The following is a 27,871-nucleotide window of genomic DNA, read 5'->3' on the forward strand; positions in this document are numbered from 1 at the left end:
TTGAATTTATGCTAATTCAGCTTGGCTGACAGGGAGAGGAGCCGTGTCTCGGTGCCACAGCTCTGCTGACAGCCGGCAGTGGCGGGCGCTGCTGCCGGGCCGGGCCATGGGCCGGCGCTTGTGACAGGGTCCCTCGCCCGGCCCTCGGGTCGCCTCTGCCGCCAGCAGCGGGGCCGACATGTGCCTATGACCATGGAGATGAAGGACTCGGGCAGCGTGGTGCTGACAGCCTACCATCCCCACAGCCCCGCCAGGATCCCGGGCATGGAGCAGAGCTTTGTGCAGGATGTGCCCCCCAGCCACTCGCCCGGCAGCAGGTAAAGCCCGAGGGGGGAGCGGGGCCCTGGGCCGGTGTTTGCCAGGCTCGGACACCCGAGAGCTCCTCGCTCATTTCTCGTCCCTCCCGGGGCAGTGATTCAGCCCAGGGGTGCGGGTTGGGCTTGGGAAGGGGAAACACGAGTGCCTGTGTTAAATCTTGTAAATCGACAGATCAGGCCAGTTTCCTGCCCAGGATACTGAACAAGACAATCCCTCGGAAAAAAGGCACGTGAATCAGGCTTCTGCTCAGATAGTTTAGGACTGTGCTGCCAAAGAGTGAGGTGGTGGGACCGGCTGAGCTTGGCGCTCAGAAAGTTGATTCTGGCTTTGGTTTAGAGGATTATTTAATTCCTTCTCCGTTCACTCGCCGGGTCAGAACCAGCCCTTGTGCTTCTCTCTGTGAAGCTGAGGTTGCTGCTTTGCTTTGCACGCACAATGGGGGACTGCATCGCTAAAGACTCAGTCTAAATACGAAAATTCCTTTGTGTTGCAGGAAACTAAGTATTGTCTTAATTAATGCCGTCGCGTGTATGTTTACCTTCCTGCCTTGTAAGAATGCATGTATTTGCAGAGTTCAAAACCAAGTGGTTTGAGCAGTTTTACTATTTTAGAAAATCTGATCTTTATCCTAAATATACGTATGCTGAGTTTTGCAACTTTCTCCAAAAGAAGTGATATAAAAGTTCATACTGTAAAAAGCTGAAGAAAGTAGCAAATCTTGCATTATGGCTTGACTGAAAAAATTAAGAAGTTTAAGGAAACAGCAGATGACATTATCTCCATGAATTAAGTCTGGGTCTTCTCTTAACAAAAATAATGATATTTACTTCATATTGTTTATTTATAGCCCAATAGCTATTTTGTTTTCAATGTCATTATTTAGATTAGCTGCATCTTCCTGTTCTTTGTGTGTTTCCCTGGCTGTCCCATAAAGATAACTCCTTTGTTCTGGTAAGGAGAGCAGTACCAAAATACACAATTACATGTTGAGAAAAGAAACTGGAGTCTGGGCGTTTAGACGCAGTAAGAATGGCATTTGCTACTCAAAACAGAGAGCAGTGGTTTGGCATTGAGTTACAGGGAAATTTAGTTTTTTTCGCTGTGCTCTTCCCTTAAGAAGAGTACTAAACTCAATCTCCCTTTAAGTTTGTGAGCGACAGAAATGTGGTGTTTTGCTGGTTTTCGTGTTGGTGTGCTACTTGTTTTGAAATGCACTTGATACTTAAGCTCAGAGTGTCTGGCGGTTTAAATCACACACATAAATCACATGCATATCACCTACAGAAAGCAGAAGTGCCAATTACAGTTCCTGAAAGAAAATAACTAAAGCGGATTCTGACATTTGGATGAGGAACGTATTTTGGAAGCTCCTGCCATGAGCCAAAGCCATGTGTCTCTCTCCATGTCTACAAATCCATAAGATTTTGGTCTCCCCTTTCTTGTCCTCAACTTCCCACAGCTGTCTAACAGCAATAGGCAAATTCTGCCATCTGGGCAGTCAGTGGCTATCTGAGCTTCCAAAGCCTGTTCAAGAGAGTGATTTTATTAACCCAGCATGAAGTCCTCTGGAATGCAGAACCCATGAAGGCAAATGCACTGAGTATTTTAGCAAATGGTAAAATAGGCTCTGGCTTAATCCCTACTTCATCTTCTAAGAACTCTTTCCTGGACTGCATTTTCTGTATAGTTTCCTCTGCCACCATCCTAATGCAAGAGCTTTTATTATAAGTTCTGTCTGGTGTTCCTTGATCCCTAGGGCAGCTACCCACACTATGGCATGTTAACTCCATAACTCTTCAGGAAAATAATTCAAAAAAGCAGGAAAAGAACCTCTGTGTCACCCTTTTCTTGTTTGGTAACAAAAACAGTTGGACCCAGAGGCTGAAGTCAGCTGCTTAAGTTACATGTAGCTCTAAAGCACTCTGTGTTTGAGATGTTTATCCATGAGAATACAACCTGTGTTGGATATTAGCCTTTGATTTGGTAAACTGCTGGCCAATTCTCTCTCATCTTGGGAATCAAGATACTTCATTTTCCTTCCTCATTAACATTTTGCTTGCTTTAGAGTGATGCACTCTTTATATTAGAATAGATCCACTCACCAGAGTTAGGCTTGGAGTTGTCTTCCACCTGTTTTCTTTTGCAAAAAACTTTCCCTTTGGAAACCTTCTGATCAGAGTTTTCTCACAAAAAGTGGAATCTAATGCAGCCTCAGCCAGCAATTAACTGCACCACTCCTCACCATTAAAAAAGACACTGATAAAAAAAGAAGGAAAGATTCAAGTAACCATTATGAGCCCCTAAACAAATGAGTAATTTTAAACACTCTTGACAACCCAGACACACAGCTGAGTAGCCCATCTATATGAAAGGTTATACTAACAGATGCATCAGACCACTTGGATTCATATTCATGCCCAGCTCTCAAAGGCTGGCATCCTGTGTGCATTTCTAAAACTCACTGCCAGCATCAGGGTCAGCATGAAGTACAGCAGCTGCAAGCATTTCCAGTTCTAATCCCAGTGGGTATATCCTCCATCGTAAGTTAGGGGATAGTAAGTGGTGGGCTGTAAGGAGAAAATTTGGTTAAATTGCTTTTAATGGAGGATGGATCAGTTTGCAGTGAAGGATGGAAAATTCATAGAAGTAGTGAAGAGGAGAGTGGGATGAAAGTTTGACTGCATAATGATGCCATTCACCAGTTCGCAAAGGAGAATTCTAGCTTCTGAATGTAGCATTGGATAATATCAATAAAGTGGTTAAAAAAGGGGCCACAGATGCTACCCGTTCTCCAGAACAAGAGTTCATCAGAGAGATGATGAAGACTTAAATATCTTGACTTCACTTATCCATATAGTTCAATTCTATCTCCCCCTGTTTGTTGCATCTTGAAGAGTTATTTAACCTGTTCTATACATGGGCTGGGGTGAGCCCTGAAACTGCACTGTTGAATATCCTGGAGTTCCAGGATAATTCTCCAGACAAACCTGCCTTTAATGCTAATATAACTAGCAAGTTCATTTTTCATTTTCTCATGGGATATTAAGTTCTCTTTCCTTAGTTTGCCATCTGCTTTTATGTGCATTTTATAAGCATTTATAGTAGTCATATTTTTTTTTTATTTATTGCTTGTGAGAATGAGGTGTTGGGGAGATCTTTGTTTTGTTTGCTTGGAAGTCAGGCTAGCTCTACAGCATACAAGTATAGTGGTAAAGATTCCTGTTCTTGTGGCAACTCCATCACTTTTTTAAAATCCTGATTGTTAGAAAATAGATGTCACAAATACCAGCACTGAAGAACCCAGAATATCACACTATGCCTGTCAGTACAGATCTGTCTCAATGCAAAGGTGAAAGTGTTAATTTATGTTACATAATGGTCAACTTTGGCTTCTCATTTCAGAGAATTAAGGACTTTGTAGTTGTGCACAAACACTGCTCCTGGGTTATATAGAGGAAAAGTGGGGCCGTGGCCATACGTCTTTCTCACATCCCCTTTCATCCTGTTAGGAGTAGCTAGGAGGAGTTATTCCTGTGCTCAAAGGAAACAGGCATGACCTCTATGCCAAATGGCCAGAGAGCTCTCTAAGGTAATTATGCAATTAGGGGAAGACAAAGCATTCCTAAGTGAGTCATGCTCCAGCTTTCCTTGACTCCAGTTTGATAATTAGTGTGTTCCTCTGCTTGCTACCAGCACAGAACTCATCCTGCACAGCAAATCACATTTTCACTGTAATGAGTGGCTGTCACTTATGTGAGTATGAAATAGGAATTAGGGCAAAGAAAAAGCATGTTCATAGGGTTTGCTCCTGCAGAATGGTGTGAGAGCAGCTTTTAAAGTGCACATTAAGCTTTTTATACATGGAGTAACCTTCTCAATCAATAATCATGCAAAGAGCAGCATATATACTACCAAACCTAAGAGCTTGCTGCATAGGTAAAGGACAAAATAGATGTCAGCACTATTGATCAACACGGCCAAGAGCCCTTCTTACTGTCTTCCCTAGTCAACTGCAAGTCTGGTACTTCCAGTTGTTTCAGAGAAATGGCTTCCCAATCTCTTTGCATTCAGCATGTCTCCCTCCTCCTGCTGTCAGGAAGGATGTCTGACTTTCAGGCAGACATCACTAAACCAAAAAGTCAAAAAAGAACAGGAATATTTCCTATATTGGCTGAAAAATACTGTGTGGATTGAGTTCCCTGCTGGCAACTTCCAGGATCCCTGCTCTCCAAGTCTAAGGCTTGCAGAGTTGGAGCTGACAGTCAAATCATTACACTGGACAAGCATGGCACCAGATTGTTTTGTAGGATTCATTCTTCCCTGCAAGCCTCAAGGTACTACAGATATATGTCAAGGTGAGGTAAAGCATCATGAAATAATTCCCTGGAAGGAATACAACTGCAGGAGCTGTCCTTATGCACTAAAATTTGTCTTGTGACAGGAGGAGCTATGTGAACAACTCAGGTTTTATCCCAACAGAAGGAGATTTTATCACACTGATAAAGACTCACTGGTCTGTAAGCCCCAGGGCCAGGTGATCTGGGTTGGATTTCTGTCAGTGCTGACTGAGCAGCTCTCCTGCTCAGTTGTATACAAGTGATGTCAAGAATGTCTTCTTGGTGATGCAGGATAAACAACTTTAACTATTTTGGATGTTTATCTCACCTTATCATAAACTTACCCAGAAGACAAAAATAAAAATCTGGCTCCTTTTCCACAGTAAATCTTGACATGACTTGAGCCTTTTGCAGTAACTTGGACTCCAAAGCTATGAATTTAAAATTTTAGGATGTACTAAATGTGGTAAAGAAAATCCCACAAATCAGTAGCCTAGGAAAAAACAGCATTGGCACCAGCTGCACAAAAAATAAATTTTACAGAAAAAATAACCCTTGTTGCAACTCATAGAAGCTTTCTAAAATATGATTTTAAAGTATATTTTTATAGATGCTGATAATGATAATTCTTAATAAAATATTTACCAGGAGGATGCATATAAATAAGTCAGACAATAGCAGACACGCTTTTCCTGTAGGTTTTAGAAATATCCTTGTCCTCTGGGAGCCACACTGAGGAATGTCGTATTTATAGCCAGCTCCTCATGTTATGGTTGAAACTAGAGTTGTCTTCTCTGGTTTCTTTTTAGTTTGGTGCTCCTGCTGCTCTCCCTGGTACTTCCATATGTAGAGCTAATGAAAAACATCTGGCACTGTCCCTTTGATCATTTTGTTGGGTTGAGCATTTAGCCAGCTGCCCCATTCATTTTTAACTAAGTCACTTATCTCTGATTACATGAGTGTTGGAGCTGCCTGCAAAAAAAAAAAAGAGTAGGACCTGAGAGCTCTGCGTGCCCTACACAGCCATGTTCAGATTGCATCTGGCAGTCTGACATCACTGGCATAACAAACTGCCAGGAATTCACAACCTCAGTGTTACTTTTGCACAGGAGATCATATTATTAATTCAGTGCAAATGTGTGGAAAATGTGGAGAGGTGGCAACTGCGAGACACGACTGTGGAGTACTAGTAAAAGTACTTAGCTCAAGCAGGATCTGAAAAGCATCTGGTTAGTGCTGTACAAATATAGAATCACATCCTGAAATAGTGTGGGGTATCCACAGCAAACAGCCAAGCTGACATCCTGGATTTCAGCTAACCACAGTAGAGCAGCCATTTGGCCCACTGTGATGCCTAGCTCTAGCTGGCCAGGCAGCACAGCAGAGCCAGCCCAGCTGGCAGCACATCTGCCAGAGGGGCAGGACCATGCTCTCTGCAGCCTTCAGGTACCACCAGGCTGGGTGCATTCAGAGAGCACAGGATGGGTACCCAGAGAATAGAACCCAGAGTCTCATCCCAAAGAGGTGACTGAGGCAAAGCATCCTACCTAGCATTTTGGCCCCCCTTTTCCTGCCTCCTACTTTCTCAGTGAAAATCAACTCATACCACCCTGGTCTTCCAAGTCCTGTGTGAGTTCTAGGGACTCAGAACAGGGAGACAAAAAACAATCCAAGGGGGTGGGAAGAAGAGGGGAGCACAGGAGGACATGAGAAGGACCACATTCCGAGGTGTGTTACCTGCTTTGCATCCTTGTGTGCAAATAAAAGGACCTGGAGTCACAAAAGAAATAACTCATAAATCTTGTTTTGTGGCAGGGAAATTTATAGCTGGGCCTCAAGTCCCACCAAACACATGGGGTTTGGAATAGCATTTTTAAGTAGTGATTTTGAAATCAAAACATGAAGTGGTTTAAAAGACAGGTTGTTTGAAAAAGTGCTCTCTCACCCTGAAGGACTATTTCAGCAGAGATCAGCAGAAGTGCTTGAGTTGGCATCCCTTGTAATTAATGCAAGGAAAAGATTGATGATCTGTGAGGGATCCCTCATTTCTGTAATTCATTTTTTCCCCTGCCATATCTCAACTTTCCAGGCACTGCCAGAGTCTCTGAGGAGAGTGGAATAAACACTGGAGCAGGGAGTCTTTTATCAGCTTGTTCATTTAAATACAGTTGCATTGTCTCATTTAGGATGCTGTGTAATACTCAGCTACTGTAGGCCTGTGGGATTTTCAGATGGGTAAAATCATCCAGTTTAGAATGGACTTATGTTGGATGCTTAGGCAGAAGGTAGGCCTTTTTTAAAATCTCTTGGTGCAGAAGGTCCTCTGAGCAGATAATGAGCAAGATAATGACCGTAAGTCTTTTTGTGGAAGGTAGGAGAGCCCTACCAGAGAGACACAGAGGAGAACAAGTATATGTGGGGAACAAGTATCAAATGTAGAAGTCCAGCTGTGTTGACATCATTAACCAGATGAAAGGCAAGATTAAAGCAAGAGACAAGCCAGGGAACTGTGTTCTAAACACCTGTGCATGAAACCTCAGGACATCAGCCATCAGGTCATTCTCAAAATTTTCTATCAGAAATGGAGAGCTGTAAGTCTTCATATTTTACTAGAGGTTATAAAAAAGCCCCTGGCTTTCAAATGGTCAGACTTGGGAAGGCATAAGAAATGTATAAAAGCCTGAATTTGACTCATGGAATAGTAGGTTCTTTGCTAACTATGCCCCTGCAGAGTCTGCAGATAGCCAGACTCTGAGTTAATCAATGCAAAATACAGGTATGGCAGTGGAGAGCCTCTTCAACATCAATTTCTCTTTCTCTGGCTAATGAAAACTCAGAACAAAATACCATCCAATCATCTTTTCTGGCCCAGTGATTATCATACCTAGTGGTCAAGAGGGAATTTAGAAGTGGGAATGACAGATCCTTTTTAAGGTTAACCTTGGTATAAGAGCAAGAACTGGATAGTTGTAGCATTCAAGCCAATACGAATTAGTCCTTTTTTTAATTCTAATTTAATAAAACATCAATAATAAATCAGGCAGTTAAACAGCATGTGGGATATGAGTCTTCTTTGTACATATGGACTGAATTAAAGAACACTTAGGTGTAGTTATAGAGGAATTACTCTGAATTTACTAGAAATTGAATAAGTCATTTGACCTCATATATTTTTGTCAATAATTTTACTTACAGGGCATGATTTGTTTATGCTATCTCCTGTCTCAAGTCAGGCTGACTTCTTTAACAGTATTCTTGCAGAATAGGGCATCCATATGAAGTCTTAGATGATTAAAACATAACAGTGACTAGGCCTGTCATTTTTGCAGCACTTCCCTCCGGTACTCAAATATTTTGAAAACTTGAGTTCTAAATATTTGTCTGAATGTATCAGAGATGATTATAAAATCTTTGCTGTAAATACAGGTGAAACACAGAGCATGGGGGCCTAGGGCATTCTGCAAAGAAGTTTTTCAGGCTTGGCTGTCCTTGCCATTTTGGGCCAGATGGTGCCCGTGTCGTGCATGTGCAAGGAGGTGAATGGAAGCAGAGAGTTTATCCTGATGAACAGAGACAAGGAAAGCCTTGGTACTCAAGCTGCAGCAGGATTTTAAATTGCAAGTGCTCACTTTTGGAGAGAACGTGGGGAGAAGGAAGCCAGGACAGCCTTCCAAACAAAGGAAAGAGGTCTTTTAAGTACATGGGAATCTTCTGTCACCTGCTGAAACAATAGTGTCTGCCTTATATGAGGTCTTTCTTACATCTTCCACTCAGAGGATGCATTTCACTATAAGACCCTGTGATCTGCTGCAATTCCTTGATGCTGCCTTGTTTGCTTGCTTTCTTCTCTCCTTCTTTCTTTCAATTAGCAAAAGCAATTAACCCATGAGAATTTTAATATTACTGGTAATTTGAATTTTCGGGAAGTATTCGTTTATTCTAATTTACCTGTATGTATAGAATATATGCAAGCCCATAGATGGAGCATGAAGTTTATGGTTACCCGTATGTCACTGACAATTCACAGAGTATATGGCAAACATTAGAATTACTCATCCTACAAGTCAAATATTAACTGAAATTTTCTTCAAGCATGTTTGTTCAAACCATCTGTTGCCTCTGAGAAAGCGTAGCAATTAAAAATAAACAAACAAGAGAACCTATGTCAATTTTTGAAGAGCTTTCTTCATCATACAGGACCTCCATGTTCTGTATTTAGGAAGCACACCACATATTTTTGGGAGAGATATTGATTCTTCAGCTATTTTGTGTGGTCAAAATGCATTTCATCCTTAATGGACTCCATCTCTTATGCCTTTTTTTAAACTACTAAATTTGTTTTACAAGATTTAGCCAACCCTGGCCTGAAGTTAACTATACCACACTCAGCATTGCAGTAAGATCATGCAAGCCAAAACAGCTTGCTCCAGTCTACACTTAACACAAGCAAATCTGCAGCTAATTACCTTACATGTCATGCAACAATAAATCACTAGTTTTAAGTAATCATGCATTTGTACACGGAGTTTATTGTCATAGGATGTCCTTGGAGGCTCATTTTCTCTTTCCAAATTCAAACATGGGGTGTGGTATTCATTTGGACAACAAGGATGTCTATAATTAACACTTAGTGCTATCAAGAATTCTAAAAGATACAGTTAAGTTGTAGTTTTCTGAGGTAACCTTCTCCTCCTTACGTGACACTTTCTGAAGTAAGGAGGATGTGTATTGGTTTTTTATTTCACAGGGGTTTTTTTGCTCTTACACACAGGACACTGGAATTTATGTACTATTAGTATTTAGGCCCAGCTGTGATGTCTGTATTCTGCTGAAAATCTGCATTACAGGCAAAAAAGAACCAAATAAAGCAATGAAAAGAAAATATAAAACCAAAGCGATTCAGCCTGACATCATATGGTTTAACAGCAAGATAATAAATCCATGGCTTTAGTGGATATCAGGATTGCCACGTAACGACTGCACACAGGAATTCGGACATACTTTCACGGGGTGGCTGCAAGCAAATCTGAGCTCCCTCTGCCTGTGTCCAGGAGCTGTAGGGCCACGTTAGCACGGAGTTTTTGCCCAAGCCAAAAAGCAGCCATGGTGATGCACCACCTCAGCTGCTGGCTTCTGGCCCTGGGGAGCCATCCATCCCACCTACACGGCTGTAGGGAGCTTGAAGGCTGGAATTCAGAGTGTTTAAACTAATGCTTCAAGACTGATAAGGAAAAAAAAAAGGGTATGTGTTTTTCTGAACAAGCCATTCTGCTGATTAATAGGTTAGGTTGGGTATTTTCAGGTTTAGGTACATAAACAGGTATAAAGTTACACTGCATTTTTCTCAAATGCTTTGCAGCCTGGAAGGGAAGCTTTACCCAACTTGTTTGAACCATAGCAGAATAACTTGTTCTTTTGTGCAAATCAGATTCCTACAAGGGAAAAACACATGAAAAAGGAACACTGCTTGTGATACTCACTTAGAAAAGCTTATTGACAACAATATGAAAGTATTCATCATCTGAATCCCTGTAGACTCCAGCAGAACAATCAAGCGTACAGCAGGGATCCAGCACTAGTTCTGATGAATAAATTTAAAGAATATTTTACATTTTTATTAGGTTAGAGTTTTTTCCCTTTAACTTAGGTAATCCATTTGAAAAGTAGAGTTCTGATTTTCTGGAAGAATAGAGCTTGAAAACCTTTTATTTCTTAAACAAGACTGAGGCCAGTCAGCATCTGAATATCCATTAACATCTCCCTTCTAATTAAATTTCATCAGCCAGATCAGAAATATGATGATGTTCAGAAACTGTATTGAGCCACATTCAAACGCTGTAAATAAGGTTTATAACCTTTATTCTTGAGCTGTCAGTTCAGCCTTTGGTTTCTGAATCATTTCATGGCATTGATCCAGTGCTTCAGTTATGCTGGAAGAGACATTGACCACTGCAGAAGTGGGTGGAAAAACATCATTCAGCAGTCAGCTGGGTATGTCTGCTGAAAGTATGTCTGTAATTTTGTGAAGGAGATGGTGTTACCAAGAACAGATTGGTTTCTGAGACTGCCTTGAACCCAGCCAGCTGTAGTTAAACCCTCAAAGGCTGACAAAGTGCATTCCTAATTATATCAGTGGAGTGGATGGCTGGATTAAGTTACCTCCTTTGAGACTATTGGTGATGAGTTTCCATCACTGGGATAGATTTTGTATTTCATACAAACCAAGGGGACCTCAGGCTGTGCAACAATAGGAATGGCCCAAATTCTGACATGATACATACACACCTGCAGGGCTACCCTAAAGCTCGCAAATAGCCATATCCTGTTAGTTCACTGGACATAATGATAACATGTGATAGGCAATCTTTGAGGACTTTGAATAAATTTAAACTTAGTATGGGATTAATCTTTGAAATTAAGTACATCACTTTGCACCAGATACCAGAAAAAACCAGGAAAATCATACACAGTGGAAAGAGTTCTTCTGGCATCTTTAGAGAAAACACATATTTATGGCTTTGGCCATCTTCACAGGGTCTTAAAACACTCACTGACATCAGTAGACTTAAGCAGCTGGTATAGCTGAAGATAATATGCTCTGTGTTTATTTTTCTATACTTTTCTATGGTCTGCATTTAGTTAAAAACTTTATACTATTTTTCCATCATTTTTAAGTACCTATAAAATGAGTAATGCCCTGTAATGTGGTTATAGCAGACCAAATTTACCAAATGCTGAAGATCACTTGAAAGTGATGAGTAGATCTCAGAGATAAACAGTGAACGACCCATCCTTACATACAGTGAGAGGAGTGACATGTTCTTACAGAAGGGAAGGAAACCTCTTAATCTTCGATATCAGTTTCATATTTGATGAAAAGAGTTTGCTCACTTTGCAAGACTGCTGTTGCACATTTTATGTTAGGGAGACATACAGAAAATTCCTCTTTGCTTGAGCTGACATTTCTGTCCTGTCTCACACTTAAACCATGATATCTAAAGCCGGAGAGAGAGAACACAGTGCTCTGTTCATGGCCCCTGGAAAATCCTGTTTAGAGTTGGGTGCTGTGGTGGGCTGATCAGGTAAGTCGCTCTGGAGAAGAGTACGTGTTTGTTTTAACTGCTGAACTGTGGAGGCTAGACAGAGTTGAATCTTTGGATTACAGATATGATTGACATCTCACCACACTGCAAGTCAGATCTAGAACTCCTCCTGGTGACAGTAGGCTTTGGGCTTGCCTCTGAAAATCTAGATGCTTGTGGCAGCATTCTGCAAACTCTTTATCTTCAATACAATGCAGTTCTTCTCTTTTGTGTCATTTATCCTATTCACTCCATTCTCTTATTTAGAAACTCCTAAATTCCACACAGAGATGAACCAGTTATTAAATTTCTCTGTAACTGCATTTCTATTGCATCTGTTTTGTGCATTTATTGGACTTTGATGAAAACAATGAACTTAGCGAAAAACTACTGAGCTACACAGGAAAGATAATTGAGTGGGGCAATTCTGTAATGGTCACTCATGATGGAAAAACTTAGCAAGTTCAATGGGATATTTTTCCTTTTAGATTCATCACAGTCACTTTTTTGGATTGCACTCAGAGAAATATACTTACAAATGGAAATATTATCACAAGTTAGCACTGGACCCCAAAATCCAAGCAAAACAATGAAGCAAGACAGACTTTCCTTCCTATTCTGATTGCATCGCTGGAACCACTGCCTAGTAAAGGGATTTTGTTTGAAAAAACTTCCTTCTGTGTTTTTTTACAGTGCTGTGTGTCTGCATTCCTGTTCATTTGTATGCTTGATTAGCTGAAATCAAATACAATGATGCAGATCTCGAAGCAGCTATAAAAACTGAAAGTGAGCAATACTAACAGAAAAAAAATTTCTACGTTGCAATCTTCATGGGAATTGCTGTGCAGAAAGCAAGACCTGATGCAAAATCATGTATGTGTTTTTCCTTCATCTTATTTTGTCACAGAAATTTACTTTTTAGTGGACTTCAAATAGTCTTGTGAGCAGGTAACAAAGGATGTACTGTTTGTGTCTCTGCCTCATGCACAGCTGTCCTCTGGCCAGCAGCTTGAAAGACACAGCTAGATTTTAAGAAATTCTGTAAGTATTAATTGTGGGATTTTTTTTCCTCTACCTGTGTTATTCTGTGTGCTTTTGGTATTACTTTTGGCTTTTGCTGAGTTAGTCTTGTGGTTTTGGAATGAGTCCTGTAGATTTTAAGAATGGGGAAGGTGTTTTGGTTTTTGTGGGTGATGTTGTATCTTCTAAAATGAATAATTTAATTGATTCTTTTTATAGACATCAATTGAAATTAATAGAAATATATAGATCTATAATTTTAGGTATATAATTTTGCTTAAGATAGGAAGATTGGTGAAGATCTGTGTCATCCTATCTGTATATTCAGGATGTATCACTTACGCAAAGGTGAAAGAAAATAATGCAGTATACATCTGAACCTTAAGCAAGAAAACTTCCAATCATTAATAGAATCTAAAGGAACTTAGGGGAGAACTCAAAAGTTAAGGGTAAAGTGGCAATTACTTAATAAGAAGTACATAAGTAAAAAAAAAAAAAAACATACCTAAGATCTACTTGAATGGCTATTCCACAAGTGCCTCTTGCTCGGTGGTTGCAGGATTTTTTTGCATTTGCCTTGTTGTTGACAAAATCTTGGCTAGTCTTTCTTTGAAAATCGGTAATATTTGACAGCATTGGAAGAGATATTTCTGAGTAGATACCCTTTTCCATTACTAAGTAGTAAAATGAAGGACTAAAACCATGATGAAAGTAGATGAAAGATCATCGAAATTCTTTAGCTGAGTCTTGTTCTTGAATTCAGGGGTTTGTTTTGATGTGGTGCTTTACTTAAATTACTGATTTAATCATGCACTTGTTGAAATTAAAGCTGTTGAAAAGTTCTGTGATTGGATTATGTGGAAAAGAATGTTTGTGACTAGAATATTGAATAGAGATTGTAAAAATTGTTACTCAGAAGTCTGAACAAGTAACTGAAACACATGTTACTGGGCATTTTCACAAAGAAAGCATTTGAAAGTACACATTCATAGCAGATGTAATGGCAGAAGCTTTTTGACTCATTCTCTACATTTCTTTGATGCAACCCTTGAAATGCCAACAGCCAAATGATTTACTGCACTGCATTTGAGTTTTGACTGTTATCCTATACAATATGTAAATAGGAAAGTCCTGCTTCCCTGGAAATTATGATAAGAGCATAGCTTCTTGGTTAGCTGAGATTGACCTCATGTTACTATCCAATGTTTGCCTAAAAAAAATGAAATTAATTTGTTTTGCATGAAAAAAGCAATCAGATAATATCTTGAGTGGAAAGCCTTGACTTAGACACATGTACTGTCTGTACTATAGAAAATTTTGATGATTTACAGTATTTCTAAGTACTCTGAACATTTTTTGATGGATGGGCTGGTTTAATCTCATTGACAAGATAAATAATGAGAGTAGCTCTGTGCCTCCTCTGAGTTGCTGTGCTTGTCTAATTTTCATTGGACACAAACTTATCACAAACTTACTCTGAGTAGCACTTGCCCTGCGTTTCCTGCAAGGTTTGCTGGACTTGATTTGCACATTGTTAGTCATATTCTGTTTCATATAGAAATGTTCTATACAAAATTATTGGGTTGTACTTTTTTCACAGATGGGCACCCAGGGCAATTAATTGCATTGCCCAGTTGCTCATGAAGGACAAATTCAGGTGACTTCTAAGCTTGACTGTGGGCTGTGCCAGGGCGTGCTCTGGGATTCTCCTGACCATTTCCCCAGCTCATATCATTGCCTTAAAGTGTTACAGTGAAGGCAGAAAACTTTCCCTGTCAGTTTTCAGACCTGCAGCTCTATGGCAAATCTATGGACAGAAAGTCTAGGAGAACCAAAGAAAAACCCACCCATACCCTGGTGTTCCTCCTGCAGTTGTGACAACTGCATCAATGGGACAGCTCTAGAGGACTAGGCAGTTCACAAAAGCAAAATGGCTTAGTTTCAGTTTGTTCCTTGCTAGATCAAAAGTTGTTGCCAAATTCCCACCAAACTCATAGGTTCTGCCTGGTAGTCAGCTATCCCCAAACTACTTTCATTCTTTCCTCGTCTGTTGGGGCTCAGAATCACAACCAAGTTGTGATGACAAAACAAACTGCCACTTACACTGGGAGCTTTTATAACCATTTAGGGACTTGCTCGTAGCGCATGGCTAATAAAAAGTAACTTAACCAGGCTTTTACTTCTTTCATGACAGAATTACTTTGAATTATGTTACATTTGCCATGGACAAAACTTTCACATGGCAGTTAATATACCTCGGTTGCTAATTAGGAACTTTTCTACCAGTAGCAATAACATTATTTGTCTTAACTCTTATAATTATATTCATCTGAAACTCCTTTCCCTGAACCACAAGAACTCCATAACTACACCTAAGAAAAGATTTTTCTTGGATGATACATAGATGCAAAATAAAGGGTCAGTACTGCATCCTCCAGTCTCCACCACCAACTTTTGTGATAGGAAAATCCATTTTCTCAAAAGTTCCAGGTCATGGTAGTCAACTGTCAGCTTCTTACATAACAACACAGCAGCAGGAATTGTCACTAAAGTTATTATCCAGTGAAGTTTAATTTATTTTGGCCAATTCACTGGCATTATCATTCATCAGTTCAGGATCCACAGTACAAATAACTTTGAGAATGAAAGCTCTGAGAACACATGTTAAGTTCATCCAGAACTTCTCTCCAAGGCCAGGAGAAGATTAATGCAGTCATGAAAGCAAAGGTCTGGCGCCTCCATCAGCTCCTTTTCCAGTTTCCTGAATGCTGAAATGATCACAGAAATTTCCTCTTCAGTCTTAACTGCACAACCCACACACATGCACAGCTCCAACAAAGTGATGACTTGCAGCCTGTGCAGAAATACCCCAAACCTGCCTGGCAGCCAGCTGGCGTGCCCTAATCCAAGCTCTGAGGCTCGGACTTGAGCCCAGACTGCGCTGTCTTGAGGGCCAGCAGTGCCAGCAGTGCAGAGAAGGAGGCACGTGTCCCCCCTCGGCTGGAGCCCACGTCCTCCCTGCAGCAGAGTGGCTCCAGCCAGGACAGCTTCCAGTCCAGCAGAGCTCAATTTCAAAAACATCCACGTAAAAACTGGCCTCTGCACAAATCACAAGTCTGAGGAAGTTCTGGAGATAGTTGTAACTGTGCTGGAAAGGAAAAAGGGGAAAGCCATGAGCTTGTTTGAAAAAACAAAGCAGCAACTAGAATTTTATTTTTTTCCTGCTGGTGACCTCTGTGGATGCATGAGTGCTGAACACTGCCTGGCAGCATTCTCACTTCAGTTCAGTTTGAACCCAGCTTATAAACAGGCAGAAAACTGCCTTCCACTGTTCCTGCTCAGCCATCCTACCTGCCCCCATCCCCAGAAAACCACAAGGCATTAAAATAACCTCTGATGCAGGCACTGATTCTCTCAAGTACAGTAGCACAGTAGCACACTCAACACGTGTTTGGAGAGCTCATTAGAGGACAAGTCAGCATTTTCTTTCCTTCAGCAGCTCCAAACTTCTGATGGTCCTTTACCAAGCACTGTTGATTTAAAAAAAAAAAAAAAAACAAACAAGCAGCCACTTTCCCAGCTCTTGCTTTAACTCCGTACTTGTGAAAAGGTGATAAGGGGCAGTTTCAGTGCATTGCCCTCCTCTGCTAGTACACATGAATTGTTTTATAGAAAAGGCAAAGCAAAAAGGAAAAAAAGGAGAAAAAGGAAGAGAGATATTAAAATGCAAAGTAAATAACTTATTAAAATGGCAAAGCTGACATAATGCCATCTGGTTTATGTCTGGTCCCTATTTGGAGCTTGATCCTGCTGGGTACTTAGTGCTCAGGCTGTTCCCTACGGCACTCTCCAGGAGCACACTTAATGTTTAAGTGCTTTGCTGGATCATGGCCAGTGTGCTGAGCACCTCAAAGGAATCAGACCTTGCTTAATTTTTCTGGTTTGTAAAAAAACTCTTTCCAGCTCTGAATCCTGGCACTTCTAAGTGAGATTTTTCCTTCTCCACTCCACCCCAACACCCGTATTTTTTATTCTGGATTGTCAGTTCCAAGCAGGATTAGACCAGTGAATGCCCACAGTGGAAACTCCAGAATAGACAGCTGGCCTCTGAGGAAACTCCAGGGGACAATATTTTCACTTGAGTGAGGTCCTGCCTAGAGTTATTCAAAACTCCTTTTGCTCAGCCTTTGAAAAACTTCAGCTATAGAGCAGAGAGTGTGTAATAAATTCTTGGGCATACTCAGCATATACTCCAAAGGGGCAATAAGCTGTTAAATCAAATCAGAGAAATCCCTACCAAACCAGAATTCGTGGTGTGTCTGACAGCACACACTGCATTAAATATTTCGAGTCGATAACTCCAAACGTGGCTGTCAAGATGATGTGCAACCTCCGTGAACTCGACTTTCATCTCTTTCCAATAATAGTGAATCTTTGTGAAGAGCTGCTGTAAATTACAATTACTAAGTAAATTTTCAAATCTTATAGCCAGATTTGCAACTAGTCTGAAGACCATGGTAAGAAAGGAATGATGAAGAAAGTAGAGACACTTTTTGCTGTCATGGCAAATCTGCTCAAGGTTTTAGTTTCAGGGTCAGGCTGTGTAATTCCTCTATGAGCTGATCCTTAATGCTTTAAAAATCCTTGAGATATACACACTCACTGTGGTGTGGTCTTGCCTGTGCTTCACATGCATCCATGCTTGTGTGTATGTGTGTGTGTATTTGTGAGGGGTGTGTTTATCACCTGCAGTGCATCATCTGTGCTGCTCAAGTGCAGACATCCAGCATTTTAGCCATGTGGAAAAACACTCTCTAGGAACACTACTTCTGCTCACCTGCCCCCTGTTCCCTCACCGCTTCCACTACAACAAAGTTTTCCCAGCATTGCAAATGTCCATCTGTCTTCAAATAACTGATGTAGTGTCTAAACAACCAGCCAGAAAGAGAAACAAAAAAAAAGGAAATATGTACCTCTTTTCTTCAGTTATAAGATTAGCCTAAGTCCTGAAAAAGACAAAAGTATAGTCCTGGATCATTGATTGGATTGAGTCCACATATGTCCATACCCTCTGAGACTAGAAATCATTCTTTGCTGGACCAGAGCACTGTGCCTCACAAGGCACTGCAGCAGCTTTAAAATTGCCGTGTAATTGGGTATGGGAAAATATCTGGCTTTTTGTTTTTATTGCTACACTTTTCTTATACCCCTAACTTTCTGAGTGTATTACTGAGAAAGAAGCAATTCCATCACTGAAATGTAGCCATCTTAGGGTTATAAAGTGACATTTTCTGCCTGAACTGCAGTCAGAACAGGGCTAGGGATCACAGCACTCTGCATAGGCGGGGGTGGGCTGCAGGCTGCTGATGGTAAACAGTAATTTTCAGGGTAGTTGCTACAAAGGACAGCAAGCAGGAGGCTTTTGTGTCTGACTCACACCTCCAGTGAGTAATAATAACAATAACAATAACAATAACAATAATAATAATAATAATAATAATAGTACACAGCAACATTTTCACAGCACACAGAAACAGACACAGGTGGCATAAGCAGAGATGACATAAGCAGCAGAGTGAAATTTCATGATCACTGTAAACAGAGCTGGGTGTATGCTGGAATTTGTCCAGAATACTGGACACAGTGCTGCAGGCCTGTCAGGAAATGGATTCTCATGGGAATTCCTGGTAGATTTTTTATACCCAAACCCCCAACTAGATGTTGGTGGGGAAGAGAGTAAAGGGCATCTTCATCAGTTAGTGCTTGTATGTATCCTGTGTGGGTGGCATTGTCAGATTTCACTGCCTCCCCTTTACAACACATGCTTTTCCCCAACAGCTATAACCCACCACTGAGTTACCAGCTCATGTCCTGTAAGACATAAATTGCGTTCTCAGCTCTTATGAGGCCTCATGAAACACTTGTCCATTGGAACATCTGAAGAGCACCACCTGCAATTGCATCAGCTGGCAAAGAAGACTGTTACTGTAGTCTTGGCAGTGTTGCCACAAAAGCCTGTTTGAAACATCATGTTTTATAAAATATCTTGAATTTTATGTCTCTCTGATCCAGAACTTCCTATTAGTTTTAATCAACAATTTTCTTCTGTCTTGCCAATGCCAAAAAAGCACTGCCAGTGAAACCATTGGTGCTGGGATCAGTATCAGCTGTTAAATGCGCAACAGGGAGCTGAAGAGCTTTGCTGCAGCAGTGATGCAAGAGGAAATAACTCTCAGATAACCATCTTGCAGGACTCCATGACAGCTGTGACATTGTCATGTGGCTGGTGTCCTCCCCAGGCTTCCCACCTGGGTTTGTACAAGTGTGAGAGGGACTGGGAAACAAAAGCTGTGAAGGGCAGGTTCAGGCTGGCCCTGCAGTGCTCTTCTATCTCTGTTCATGAAAACCATGGGTCCAGGTATATCTTGTTTGCAGGACAGTGCTGTTGAAGCCAGAGATTTCTCAATGCTGAGGAAAGCCTTGATCTTGAAAGCATGCAGGAACCCCATTCAGGCTTTTGAAGGCATGTACATTGATGAGGAGCATGCCCATTTCCCAGTGTCTTTGCCAACCTGAGTCTCCAGTACCTTCAGCCATTAAGATCTGCAATGACAATAATAATAATAATAACCTTCAGCCATTAAGATCTGCACAATTAAAGGAAAAACACCACTTTCAGCAGTGCTAGTGATGGTCTTGGTTCCTTAGGTGGCACTGACGTGAGTTTGGCTGCTCTGGGTGTACCAAGCGCTGACCATGGTGGGCTCTATTTCTCTGGATTGAAGCCAGGAAAACAGATCTGTGGTGTCAGCTACAGTTCATGCCCTATGGCAATGGTAGATAGTACTGTCTCTACTTTTTTTTTAAATCTCATACTAATATTTTCACATGTCATGTATTTTTGGTTTTTTATGTTGAAATGTCTGTGACAGAATGGGTAACATAAACTTTTACACTTGGTAATAGAAGTTTTTTTGTCCTATCTTCTATTTCACTGCATTGTAAAAGACAAGCATCCTAAATTCTGCCTGACTGCCAGTCCCAGTTCTGCTTTCATGTCAAATAACTAGCAAAATCTTAGACTAACCTAATATTTATACATTGTAATTAGATTTGTCTTGGACTTACGTATGTTTCTGTTTAAAGGAATGGACCTTGGGAATGGGCAATTTGTGATGGATTGAGCATATTCAAAGTCATGATTGTGTACAGAAAGTAAAAACTTCTTTTTTCCTTTGTTTCTTTCCAACAGAATTCTCAGATGTGATGCCTATTAGGGATTTTTAAAAGTCATTTTACTGGAACACATTTAATGATTTACAGTCTCGCTCAAGTAATATTGCTGATTAAATTAACATTACCTAATAAGTGAAACTAGTAAGGTATTTTGTCCAAATTAAATCTGCACCTTTAAGGAGAAACAAATTGGTCATCAGAAACTCACCCCAGTTCTTAAAATAAAAGTTACTGGCCAAATATGAATCTGGCAGTCACTTTTGAAGTTATATTCCAAAGAGCAGATACTTTTGAAGAACATCTGTTAATATAAAAATATCTTGATACATTACAGTGGTTTAGCTGTAGTTAGTTCAGAAGTACTTGGTTAACATCTAAGGGAGGAAGGGGAATAAATGTCTTGTATTTGGCAATCAGTAAGCCAGAGCTTTTACCCATTGCTTGGCTTTGTTTGGGTTTAAATAATGTTCCTCTGTTTTTTCTCAAGCTGCAGTAATCCTTTAGCCCTTGATGTCATGCATCCTGGGTTTTCTATACTCTTTATAATAATCTTTGAACACTCAGCCCACATCATATGTTATGAATATTCTTGTTTTGGAGTAGAGAGGCAGGCAATCATTTTAGGCAGCAGGAACCCTACCCCTAACATTTCCCTGTGTGTCAAAGACATGGAGCAACATCAATCAGAAGTAAAAGAAAAACAAGTTTGAAAGATGGTTTGGGATGAGAAAAAGCAAAATGGAGAAGGACCAGCAGAAAAGATTGCTTTTAAAGGTCAGAATTTGACTTCTTTTGAGGAGTAATCCAAACTATACCTAGAAAAGCCTCTTTGAGGCAACAGTTGTTTCAGGGTGTAAGTGTCATTGGACTCATGGTGAAGGGTTGGAACATGGTTGGAGGTTGGAATTAATGATCTTAAAAGTCTCTTCCAACACAAAGTACATTCTGTGGTTCTATGTTTCTGTCGTCAGGCTGTTGGGAGAAATTGGTTCTGGAGAACATAGGAAATGGTAATATTATAGACAGTCGTCTCACATTGTTCTTTCCAGGTGAAATGGCCTCCGCAATATCGTCAGTGGTAGAGTTTATAACAATGCATCAGCAACATCAGCAATATGAGCAATTATTTTCTTCTTTTTGCCATGTGACTTGGAATGTTTGTTATTCATGTCCTCCTCAATTGGTAACTCTTCTTCCAGACTGCAGTCTTTTTATTTTTGGCCTTCCTGGTTCAGCTTTTAAAGAAATATGACTCTAAGGGACACTAAGTGGCTTCCTTAGGGAACTGTTCTGTAAATTTTTGGAATTAGGATAAATAAAAGCTTGTCTATGGTACTGTTTAACGCAAGAAGCAATACAGGCTTTTCTTGGAAGATCCTAATAGGAGAATATTTTCAGAAGTCATCTTTGACAATTTGTCTGAAAACGAAGGGAGGAAATAGTGTTTGTCCAAAGATCAAAGAGCCGTCTGAGAAAAACTGTGTTTGTGAATTCAGCACAAAACCCAGCTCCCCCCTCACTCAGCTCCAGCCACTGTTTCCAGTGTATATATGGCCCCGGCTTATGGCTATCACAGTGGGCCCTGCAAAACAAGCTCAGTCCCTTCCTGCTAATTTACTAGTGGAGGAGGTGTTTTCTGCCAGGCAAGTTCGTTTGTCAAGGTGACCTTCCCAGCCTGCAGGAGCGCTCCTGCAGATAAAGAAAGCCGCCTCAGCGCCTTTGTGAAACCCAGCTCGGCGGCCTCCTGCAAGGAGGCTCAGGGGCGTCGCCAAACTGAACCCTTCCTACTGGCACTCCAAGGATTTCTCTGTTCCACGGGTTTTGTCAACAAAGGCTGCACATTTTGCAATTCTTTTATCATGCTCTGTAAACCCTCTCCTCTTGTCTGACTGCTTTTATTCTCTAAGTGGTCTTGAGGTTAAGTATTCTCTTTAGAAAAAATCCCTATTCTGTAAATTAATGGTCTCCTAGGCAGAGGTAAGACCACAATTAAATCTTTATCGATCATGAGTGTAGGTCATGATGGAGTGTAGGTCATGATCTGGGCCTTGGCAGAGGATCATTTCACAGATCCTCTGCCAAGGCCCAGACAGAGGAAGCAGATCTCCAGAGATCTCCTAAGTGAAGGTTTAACCTTCCATGGCATCTGAGGAGTTGATGGCAAGTCTGGACTGCTTGGCCATGAAATACTTTTTTCTTTCTATCTATACAGTTGCTTTCAAATACATCACTTATTCAATTTTAGCATATTGCTGTTTTTATACCTCAAAAAAACAAGTCAGATTTGGAGCATGTGCACTTAATGTATCCCAGCGTTAATGTAAAATCTAGCTTGGAGAAGAGCCTCTGGTTTTTACTCACTACAGCTGGAATAGATCAGTATATAGAGACTCTGGAAAGAGCAGTCATGTTTCAGAAGAAACCACCACACAGTTATAATCATGCCAGTTGAATTTCTGTGGAATAATTAATCCAATTATAATTATTCCAGTTCCTTCCTTGTAGTTTTATTTTCATGCCTGCCATATGGCATCAGTTAGACAAGTCCTTAAAGCTATTCCCCAGCAGCCATGACCTGTTAAAACAGGAGACTGTATTCAGAAGTGGAACCAAAATAAAAGGAACATTTCTTTTTCAAGAGAAAAAAAAGTTTGGGTTGATCAGAATAATCTATAAGAGCATGTTTCGAGCCAAGGAAAAGAATTGGCAAAAATCAGAAAGCCTGAAACATTTCATTGCAACATATTCTAAAATAACAGCTTTCTTTCTGATTTATGTGGATTTAACTTTCAACAGAAAAGTAAAACAAATCTCTGAGATCAAACTGTTTATTGTTCTTCTGAAGTTCTACAGGAAAAGAAAATGGCTTTGTTTCAGAATAACTTTAAATGAAGACCTTGTTCAATTACTTGTTTGGCCAAAGCCCTGAAAAAAATCGCCTATTGACACAGCTAATTGTTTATGACTGGCATAACATTTAAATTTAGAAAAAGAATAGCATGAAACCATGTGTCAGTATTTATCAGATGCATGGCATTCAGTATGTCTGCTGAAATATTCCATCATTATGTCCCATATAAGGAATTGGTTCAGAATTACTTTTCTACAAGACAGAATTACTTTTCTATAAGACAGAAAACTCAAATATGAATAAAAATGCCAGGGCAAGCAGATCCTCAGAGGGATACCTGTGTATATGTGTTCACCACATTTTGTTTTTCATAGGACAGATATGATCAGGGCTCACCACTATGCTGGTCCTGAAAGAGTGAGGCCAGAAAATTATGTTTAGGGATATTTACACACTTCTATGGCAAGACTTTAAACCTAAAGGTTTGTTTAAAATTTAGCTAAAGAAGATACTGTATTTTTGGAGGTAAAATATGTTAAGTAGGACAGTGTAGCTAGAGGGTCACACTTTTAATTTTAAATGCCCAGTGAGCAGTTTTTGCATCCTGTATTAGGTCTCTGATGAGTCCCTCACTGTTTCTCCTTTTATGGACAGCAAGAGAAACCTCCCAGCCAAGGGTGAGCTGCGTTGCTCTTTGGAGATGATTTTGTGCTGGATGTGGCAAGCAGCATCCTAACTCCCACATCCTGGTTCAACACAACATGAGATGAGAGGATACAGGACTTCTTGGAGTCTGGGGAGTGTTTAATTGCCAAGAGCAGCCAGAGGGAAGATACAGTCATTGTAAATTGCTGCTCCAAGCTGACCTCCATTTCCTCATCTCCCTTCCCAAAAACATTTTCCTCTACCCCATGGGCAGGTAGCTACAAGGAACAGGGGTTGAAAATTTCATATTTCAAATTTCCTAGGTTTTTCCTAGGAAAACCTAAGAAGTCAGTGTTACTGATGATTGTATAGATTTCATCAGAGAGCAACCTTGGGAAAAGGCAGTCCTAAATCTTTATTTATATGGCCCAGGGAGAGCAATAGTGGGGACAGTATATCACTTCACGGAGATGATGACATCCTTGAAGAAAGCAGAGAGGACAGTCTCATGACTATTCAGCCTAGAGGTTGCCTTTGAATGCCTGTAGAAAGTAACACTGTAGAGGTATTTAGTTGGGATGATATGGACTAGCATAATTTTATAATGCAGTAGGAGCTTCCATGCAGTTTCCATCACCATCAGCTGGATTTGTAGCGTGAACAGCCCCACAGTCCACTACCAAATTCCTGAGCTATGTTCCCTCTTACCTGTAGTTTGTCCTTTAAAGCATGACCTAGTAGTCCCCAGACAGACCTACAGACAATGGTAAACAACTAGAAGTTTTCAAAATTTTCAAGGATTTATGCAATCATAAAATTTTCCCAGAAGAAAGAAATGTGACGTTAAGTTTAAAACACGGAGCAAATTTAACTTCAAGATGAACTGTAAAACCAAATGACTTCTGGTTTTGCTCTTTTCTGCCTCTTAGGAAATCTGTGTCTGATTCAGGAAGTCCTTTCCCTTCTCTCTCCTTTGTTTCAGTCTTTTTTTTTTTTCTTTCCCTGATTAAATAACAGGATTTCTTTTCCCTTTATTCTGCTGTAGGGTTTTAGCCATGTCTTTGGAGGAAGTGTAGGATATCAGAAAGCTTATAAACAGAAAGTTAGCTTTTCCTCCTGTATTTCAGGCTGGAGGAATGATGACAGGAATGCCGTAAATTTGACAGACCCGTTTAAGCATTTCAGTGCATAAACAAAGGTTTGGTGGAGGGAGTAAAGTTTGACCAGCTCATATGTTTTTCATGTTCAGGAGTTATTTCTTAGGGCTGCTTTGACAGCTGCCTGTGGCAGGGAGCATTTTGCACAGAGTGTTTTCTCATCTCCCAGCTGCAGCTCAAAACCATCCCCTGAATCTCACGACTTTCCCAATCTTGTGGCCACAACCCAATTCTGGGCCACTGTTCATATAAACCTGGTGAGTGCTTTTTTCAGTATTCATCTGGGCCCCCCACTGATCATCCCACCGTAAGGAAAGGAAGAAAGGCTTCCCCATAAATATTTCATTTCTTAACAGCTGTACTCTGGCTTCCTTCTCCTTCCTCTCTGGCTTTGCACACTAGGCTTCTCCTCTGGGTGGAGCAGCCATCTCCATGCAGAAAGAGCTCCTCATTACTTTGCATCTGGCCATTTAGGAGCTTCTGCATTATGCTAATGAGAGTGTCTCGTATCCCTTTAGAAGAAAACACATAGGCTGGCTCTGTCTTTTTCTGAGCCACCCCACAGGGACTCTCCTGAATTACAGAGCAGCTTAGTGCTGATTACTTTTTTATTTCTCCTCCTTGGAAACGGATAAAAGGTTTAAGTTCTGACACAAACAGGAAAACATACTAAGAGGATTTATCCTGAAGGCATCTGCTCTTTAAATAGTGATGGAGCAGTGTCAGTCCATTTCCCAGAAGGGCCAGAAGCTCCACCACTCTTTGTTCCCGCAGCCCTTGTGTGACTAGAGGCAGAATATCCTGTCACAGGCTTTCAGATAACTCCCAGAATATGCAACTTGGTGATTATAGGCTGAGGAGGGATTCACTGACACTAGGAGCATGAAGAAGTTGGGTTTAAGAAAGACTCTGCTCTGCTCCTTTAAGGATAACACCAAGGCTCTGTTCTCCTCTGAGGTAAGACTTTGCAGAATTTACTAAATCAGTGATTTCTCAGCCTCTCAGACCATGTTCCCTCCCTCTCGCTTTCTTAAACAAGGAGCAACAGGAGGGGGAGTGAGCTGTCAGAATTATCACCAGTGGAATTTTCCAGCTTTACCAGGCAGGAAAGGGGGGACAAAAAAAAATGTTCCACTGTAGAAAAACAACTGGACACAGTGCAAGTGTAAGCAACTTCAGAAAGTGCATATGCATGGTTTGATCAACTCAAGCTGTATGAAAATATGTCTCAAAATCTATTAATATAAACCCTTTCAAGGTTTTATTAATATGGTGTTCATCTAGGAAGTTATACTCTGTTATAATATTTTATTTTTCTCTGTAATAATACACGTTCCTCTGGAATAATATTCCAGAGAGAGAAGAACCTTCACTTCAAATTGGATTGTTCACAATTTTTCCTATTTTTGCTCTCATTTGATTGGAGGCCTTTTTCAACTTTTGCCTTCTGAGCTCATATGGTTGTTTATGGCAATTACGTGGATTTCAGCTCAGTGTCATGGCCAGACTCTAACTTAGCTTTGTGCAAGCTTAGCCATAAGGAAAGAAGAAACTTACAATTTATTCCATGGGAGGAAAGCCAGGTCTGACAATTGAAGTGATGCATTCATAGAGATTACATGGGTAAATGAGCTAAAAGGCTTCTACATTGACAAATACATTATCCTAATCCTCATTTTTCAAATTGTGCTCAAATTTGGCTTGATTCTGTACATTTGGCAGACAAGGATTTGCAGATAGTACAGTCTCTTTCTAATGGCTACTTTCAGTTTGAAAGTGCTTCTATCTGATAACCAGGTAAAAATCCAGTGTGGCAGGAGGCTGGTGGAGAAGAGCAGCTAAAACTGTTTACTTAATAATGAAAACAGGAGAAATTCAAGAGACTTGGAAACTAGGACTTGTCCACATAGTTTTAAGGAAACTGCAATCTTGTTAATGTAGTCTAAATAAATGGGAACAATAGACCATCAACCCAACACTTACAAACAGGCTCTCTCCTCTGTTGCACAAGGATTCCAGGGGATTTCTCTCCTGCTGAACTGCCTGGCATGACACTCACAGCTCTGCACCTCCAGAGTAAACATCAGGAGCACTTGAAGAGTTTCTTTTAGCTGTTTTTGTACTGGGACATACTGAAATGGCCAGCACAACCTTTCTGGTTCCAAAGTCCCCCTGCAGCAAAATATCATGAGCTGGGGTCATGACCATCAGCAGAAATAATACTCCTTGCCTTGGGGAAAATTTTTCAAGGATTTCTTACCCTGTTATTTCCTCCATAGGGCAGCATGAGGCCTGTACTGGGGGTCAAAGGGAAGTCTGAAATTGCATCAGATGCTGTAGAGCAGCATAAAAATATGACCACGGTCAAGATGATGAGTACATAATTGATTTTAATTGACTTTGATCAGGATGAAAGAGCAAGTATTTTCTTCTTCCCTTGTCAAATATGAAGTCTCACTTAAAGGAAATCCAGACAGCTAATATCTCTGGAGGTTTGATTTTTGATCCTTAGATTCTAGATTGATTTGTTTGGAAAAGTCTAATCAGTGGGATTATTGAGAAATTTCTACTGGAGACTTACACTCCTAGCACCAGTAAAGTTTCCAAGTCCCAGCAGTGTTCTGTCAGCATGGGGGATAGAGTTTACTGGCATAAATTATTATCCAAGCTCCTTTTTCTGATTTTGTGACCCATTTCTCATATGAGTTGAAGAAATCTGAAGGATCTCCCATCACTGGGTTTTCCTATGTTTGCTCCCAGTGATCATGTATATACCATGAAAAGGCAGCTCACTCTTAGATGTTAGGGCTTTTTAAGGCAGGGCTTTACAGGAAAATTGCAAAGTGATTCCTAATTCAAAAAGTCTCTGTGAAGCGCCAGAATATTGATGTTTCTAGACAGCTAAAAATTCTCCACTGTTGAGGTTTTAAGATGATGATCAGATTCTGATGAAAATTAACCCAGCAACTCTAAGCAATATTGTATTTTTCTTCAACTCTTTTAATTACTTCTAGAAAGTCTCTTCAAATACATTATTTTGGAAAACCTTAGGTGGTGAGCTGCGTGTAAGTTATCATAATGATACAGCAGTCTCCTAATTTGTCAGATCTTTCTGCCACCCAAATGATTCCAACTTCATTGAAGAAGAAGTTTTCTTATTTTGATTTATGCTTTCATTAAGCAACTGATTAATGTTGATCCTCTGCTTCATGTTGTATAAAACAT

The 27,871-nt window shown here is 40.5% G+C and overlaps 1 protein-coding gene across 1 annotated transcript in view; it reads left to right on the top strand.

Annotated features, from left to right (window-relative positions):
* Window positions 1-280: 280 nt before the first annotated feature.
* The window catches only part of ARHGAP28 (Rho GTPase activating protein 28), a 72,285-nt gene continuing 44,694 nt past the window's right edge, over window positions 281-27,871 (top strand). Inside the window, exon 1 of the mRNA XM_054285047.1 lies at window positions 281-317. The gene's annotated coding sequence lies outside the window, so the exon portion shown is untranslated. The remainder of the gene's footprint in view (window positions 318-27,871) is intronic.

The sequence above is a fragment of the Melozone crissalis genome, unplaced genomic scaffold, assembly GCF_028551555.1.
Source record: "Melozone crissalis strain CALT ecotype California unplaced genomic scaffold, PUWL_Pcris_2 ptg000042l_1, whole genome shotgun sequence".
Taxonomy (NCBI): domain Eukaryota; kingdom Metazoa; phylum Chordata; class Aves; order Passeriformes; family Passerellidae; genus Melozone; species Melozone crissalis.